General features: G+C 40.4%; 1 protein-coding gene across 4 annotated transcripts in view; it reads left to right on the top strand.

The window, feature by feature from the left end:
* LOC101861941 overlaps positions 1-6,424 on the top strand; it is a 25,095-nt gene that overhangs the window by 14,670 nt on the left and 4,001 nt on the right. The window contains exon 1 of one of the 4 annotated variants that reach the window (XM_005093720.3): positions 77-467. The exons of the other annotated variants lie outside the window; for them this stretch is intronic. The gene's annotated coding sequence lies outside the window, so the exon portion shown is untranslated. Of the gene's footprint in view, positions 1-76; positions 468-6,424 lie in introns of those variants that run through there. 4 annotated transcript variants of the gene reach the window in all.

Consider the following 6,424-nt stretch of genomic DNA (forward strand, 5'->3'; position numbering starts at 1 on the left):
GGGGGGGAACAATTTCTCTCCCGCACAGGGAGAAAGCTGCATGAACATTTCTCGAGCTGGGTCAGTCGTGACATCGCCTCTGACTAATGTAGAACATACCGGCCCGGTGTCTGCTATCCTCTCCTCTCTCAATATTTCCCCTCACGTTTACCGTGAAAAGACAGTGCCAAAACACAGAGTACTATCATTATGATTATATTGTTTTTGTGCCCTAGAAAATAAAAAAAAAAAAAAGTTGCCACTGTAGTTTGTGTATTAAGAACCCAAAAAACAAACCCTTGTTGTATCTTCTCATCTTTGATATTGATCGTGAGTTCACGTAACAAGGCAGAACTTGGAGAATGTTGGTTCATTGATACTGGCTTTATTTCATTGTTCAAAGTGAAAGTAGAAGTCAAGGAAGAATATAAATATTATTATAAAGATGGATATAGAACACAGAGGCCGAGTATATTTAATCATGTCAGGTAAGTACAGTTATTTTCACCTACTATTTTATTATGCTTTTATACGTGTTCGTATATTATTGTTTCAATGTTTGTTTCATAACCTCGATATTGCTACTCCAGCCTCCCCCTCCCCCTCCCTTCACCTACTCACGTCATCTTCTTCATACTTGTCGTTGTCGTCGTCACCCTCCCTCATCCTCTCATTCCTTCCAACCACACTAGTTCATGTTGTCGAATAAACGAATAGCGAGATAAACGAAACCGTAAAAAAATAACAAGAAAGAGTAGCTCATGTTTTCCTCGTTGTACTAGGCTATTGCTATTCCCAGTTGGCTTTCTACGGTCTCCCCCTTTCTTTTCTTTTTTTTTGGTTTTGTTTTTGTTTAGTTTTAGTAACAGTTTTACGGCTCTTGCAACACAATTAGGTCGTATAAGTATAAGTGCTTTTAATTAGAGGTGTTACAAGTGAGTAACAAACGCAAAGAAAAAGAAGACGATAGCGAGAAGTTTGATAAAACAGCAACAACAAAAAGGAGCAAACCATACAAGAGCACCCGCCCACCACCCACTCCCATCTCAGGCTCAGATGAAGGTACAAAATTTGGGTACCCCCGATGGCTTGTCACTGACTCATAAATGGTGCAAATTGTCATCAGAGCGGTATAATTTTTTAACCTGGATAGTTTGGGCAGTTTTCATGGCTCTCTGCCCGCACGACTTCATAGTTACAGTACAGAGATGTATGTTGCACTCGTCGGCACTGACTCTTTAATAACCTTACTAGTAGGCTTAAGTGGGATATTATATTTTATCTGATAGGCCTATGTGTGGTGTGGAAGGGATATTACATAATATATTTTATATGATAGGCCAATGATACATGTGTTATGTATTATACATGTAAGTATATGGACACATACACAAACACACATATTATACACTCATACATATATGTGTGTGTATAAGTGTGTGTGTGTGTAAGTGTGTGTGTGTGCATGTGTGTATGTGTTTGTTGAGAAACAGAGACAGATATTGAGACAGAGAGAGACAGAGAGAGAGAGAGAGAGAGAGAGAGACAGAGAGAGAGAATATACAAGCGTTCTTGTGAGACTCCCTTGGTGGCCACTGTGAGCTGGTTTATCATCCTGTCAGAGAATACTCACCACAAACCTGACCCCTGCCTGGTACATTCACACAAAGAGCGTAACTGGTGCTTACATTCTCTCTTGTTTTTCGAGTTCAGGTGCACCTACTGGATCGACATCTAGGCTTAAAACGCCACAGAAGATCGTATTTTTTTAACCTGCTCGCCACGTTCGTTTCCGATACGTAGGAGAAGATGTATAGAGAGGGGAGTTCTGTCCAACAAATAAACATTCAGAAACACCCATGGCAAGCACTCAGATACCGGTGTTTTTGCATCGTCTTAACGTCCGCCTGGGAATCAGTTGCAGACGACCCTGAGGATTCCTAGATAAAATCACGTGGTTTATTAGCGGAGATTAACACTGGAGGCTCTAGAATACGAGGTGAGTCTCTTGCTGTGCAGGAGAAATAGAACAGAGCAGAATTATTTTTTTTGTAAGTGTTTTACGGCGCTCGCAATTGCATAAGGTCATACGAGCGCGCGGGACACATTACATTTTTTCAGTTGGTAGGAAATTTTGAATTTTGCCCGAGTGGCGGCCGAAGCCTACTCTTTTTGATTTTAGACCACCAAGGGGTCTTTAACGTGCGCAACGTGCACACGGGCCGTCCGAGATTTTTCGCCCTTGTCCGAGAAGGCTAGGTGTAGATCTTTCCTAACAGAAGATCAGGGGTGTGGCTGAAAGACAGCAGTAAGAAATAGCCAAGTAGTAGCAGTAGAAAGGCTGCAGAAAGAGTCAGAAAGCCCAGAGGAGGGAGTAAAGGAGGTGAGGGGTGAGGGCAGAAAGAGGAGACGAAAGCAGACGACAGAACATTGCTAAAGAGCTGGAAAAGAGGTGAAAGGAGAAACTTTTAGGGAAAAAAATTTTCGGTTGCTACCAGGATTCGAACCCTGGACTTTTGAAGGAGAGACCAACATCTTAACCTCTACGCCACGAAAGCCCCCACAGAGCAGAATGAAGAGAAGTACATGGATATTCGAACTTGCCCAGGACAGCTGAATGTCAAAGAAAAAAGTGGTTGTCTTACATAGGTGGCCTTTTTGTGAGGCTGACATTATGATATAGCGAAAACACACACACACCAACACACACACACACACACACACACACACACACACACACACACACACACACACAAGGCGAGGGAGTTGGATGTTGTCGTTTGTACAAGCGATTGTCTTCGAAAAATAGTCATCAGAGCAGGTCCGACAACAGGATATTATAGACACATGGAGCCTTTATTCATAACCTTTAAGTTACATAATATTTTTTATGAAGAGACAATTTGTATCAGTTCCTCCCCCACCCAAATAGATTAATGAATTAATTAATTAACAAACGAACACATTAATTAATTAATTAATTAATAAGATAAGCACAGACTGATTCCAAATGTAATATTTACTCCTTATCAACACAGTAAAGACCACTTTAAAAGAGTATTATTTTAATATTTCTTGTCGGGCCAACCCAGACTGAGGGGAACTCTTAATCTAGGTAGAGGAACGAGATAGTCGGTAATAAATGCTTCACTACATGGAAATCGAACTGACTTCTTCCGCGTTCAGTGGCGAAGAGCTGAACCATAACCCTAAGGAAAATAAGCAGTATAAGAAAGTCCCTTGTCAGTAAAGCTTGTCACAGCCTTAATTCTCGCAAAATTTTATTATTGGAATTCGAAGCTTCTAAACAAGAGTTGAAAAACACAAGTTAACTAAAATAACGCAGCAACCTTATTCATGAAGATGAAGAAAACAGAAAGCATAACATCCACTTTGAGAGATCTGTATACATTGGTTGCCTATTGAAAAGCGAATTATTTTTATTACAACCCCTATGTGTTTTAAATATGTGTACAACAACGCACCTCAGCAATTAATGTCCCTGTCCCAGGTCTTCCAGCCATAATGTAGAAAGCAGAGGTCATCAACCTATGTGACAAGCCAGTCGTGTCCGGGGTAAAACTGATTCTTTGGAGATATAGCGTTTTCTCATTCTCCAACCCCCCCCCCCCCCCCCCCGACTATTTTTGGAAGACCATTTCGAGTCAGTACAATAAGGTTAGCGGCAAAATTATTCGACCCAACTGAAAAAGAGCTTGACGACTCATCTGTATATCAGCTAGCCTGGGATTCAACCTATCAGATATCAGATTGCGTCATTAACATTCTCTATACATACACATTATCACCAATTTCATCATCAGGGGTCTATACTGATATATTTAATAAATGTCATTATGATGAATATTTTGCAACCATCCAAAGGACATTGTTATGTCACTTTTATCTGCCTAGTCGACTCATTTTTTCGTTCACTGCAAGTTGTTAACAATTACTGTATTATTATCTTTTATGTCCGAATCTATTATCTATTTGCGGTGGCCGAATTTTGCTATTCAAAAGACTTTTTTATGGCTACACCGATCGACATGCGGTTTTCGCCAAAATATTCTTTAAAATATTCTCAAGAGCATGACGCCCTTCGTTTTTTCAGTAATGAGAGACAGTTTTGCTGCAAAAAGCTAAATTTCTTTATTTCGCCGATCGCTTTGTAGGCCGACGCTTCTGTTTCCGTAATGTTAGAAAATCCGGAAGTGATATTTCACGAGGCGCATTTTGTTTAGAGAGTATAGATCTAGACCTTCTAATTTTTTGCATCTCTCAAGATTTATTGCCCCATTCCAGTAGAGTGTAAATATAGTAGGCCAATGATTTTTGTTGATATTAAAGCACCGATCATTCCTTTCATCGAAAGGGGGCCCAGCTAGTAGTATATATTTATGTATTTACTTATTTGTATTTTTTGCATATCAATACAACTGTCTATTGTCATCGTGAATGTTTATCCATGTACTAGTATGCTCGAGTCGTGTGTATTTTGAATAGAGTTTTTTTTTTAATCCTTTCTCAATTGTGCATGTGTTTGTATGTTTGAGTAAAGAGAAGCATATCGACTCAATATTGGTTATTTAGTGCTGGGGAAAGTAAGACAAAAAGGCAGAAGCAACAGAGGGTATGTAAAGAAGTAGAACCAACCAGTGGCTTCCTCCAACCATCTGGGTGCCTATGTTTGTCATACCTGCGATTTTATATTGCGATGTACATTAAGCATCGCATTGAGATGAATATCAGCAATACAAATGCAATTTATCAGCAATTTATTAGCAATTTATCAGCAATACCACAGACGGCTCCAAACGAGTGATTACAAATGGCAATTTCATAAGTAGAATAAATCGTTATCTCCCACCACGACATGTAATAAACTCTTTATCGTAAACAATTTATTTGAAGAAGGGAAAGGAAAGTGTGTGTGTGTGGGGGGGGGGTCCGCAAAAAAAAAACTATGTTGGGACGATTCAGAACATCAATCAGTTAATATGCACTCCACCTTCTCCCACCATCTGCTGCATTTTAAAGTGCATAGCAAAATAAAAGTCATAGTGCACTGTTACTACACAAACACAGTGAACGCGAAGGGACACAAAGGGCGTCGTAGACATCTACAAACCCCCACTGGTAACGTGATCCTCGCGATAACTACATGCAGCATGGATATTGTGATCCTGGAGATTGTCGGCGTGTGGATTTTGACAGATTTTGGCCCTTTGTGCATGCTTTTATAGTAAAGATGTAGTGCTGATTTTATTTGTTCATCGCAGAGATTTTCACCATAAAGATTTTTACATTTTTTCCAATAGGTTTACCGTAGTGATTTTTTCCCTGTGCAGATTAGGCACGCACAAGGTGCTCCGTGAACGCGGCATGGGACAATGAATGTCACGGAAATGAGCATGATTTCACTTGACTGGGTCAGTTATCCGAGACTAATCAGCCATAACGAAGATGGCAGCCTACAACTATTGGTCATATGGCGAGAAGAATGTATTGGTTTAATGCTCCATGAAGCTTGAAAATGCAATGTCATTCTGAAGGAAACAGAGAAAGAAGCAGGCCCAGGAAAGGGTGGATAGAAGCGGTAGGAGAAACATCAGACAAGAACAACACTATAATGCAACAGGCGATACAACAAAACAAGAGATAGACGTTAGCCTCTCCCCTTGACATCACAAGGTAACAGAGACCGGAAAAAGTAAGTAAGTATTCTAAAGGTGGAAGATTGAAATCTCGTTAAGTAAAGAAAGAAAGACAAGGACGAATAAGCAACGCTGGCAAACATGATACTCGAGAGCAACAGGGGTAATCAGAAGATATGGACCTATCAATAGGGCCATAAAACCATCTATTCACATAAACCTGAAATAGACTAAAAGTGTCAGAATCGGGAATATCTCAGAAATGGTCCAGCTTAGCAGAGTGATTTAAGTCATCAAAACCACAGCATTCACAAAACGTACCGCAGATATTGCAAATAAAATCAGCAACAGAAAAGATTCCGTTCTTCCCAGACTGTATTTAGGAGGCTATTCGTCGCTACGCACAGAAGAAGTGAATTCTATTCTCATTCGATATATCGAGTGCCTCCATCTTTGTGCTGGGATGCTGTATCACGCTCAGATCGGGTCGACTCTAAAACACAGGGTCAAAGCAACCCTCTTAAACGATATCTTTAACCAATGGGGGTGAAACAGATTTTCAAGACATCGAGACGGCTTGGAATTATTGCCGGGTCGTCTGCGCTTTTACCGTGCCTTCAGGCCTAGCACAATGGTTGAATGCTTCACGTTATTTTTTCATGCATTTCAAAACAGGAGGCTGTCATTTCTGTTCTTCTGTTTATTTCTGTGATCATATAACCGTGTAGAGTTTAAAGTTTCTGTTGTGACCGGGGGAAAGGGGGGGGTTCTTTTGAATTAGCCCCCCC

The sequence above is a fragment of the Aplysia californica genome, unplaced genomic scaffold, assembly GCF_000002075.1.
Source record: "Aplysia californica isolate F4 #8 unplaced genomic scaffold, AplCal3.0 scaffold00068, whole genome shotgun sequence".
In the NCBI taxonomy this organism is placed as follows: Eukaryota; Metazoa; Mollusca; class Gastropoda; order Aplysiida; family Aplysiidae; genus Aplysia; species Aplysia californica.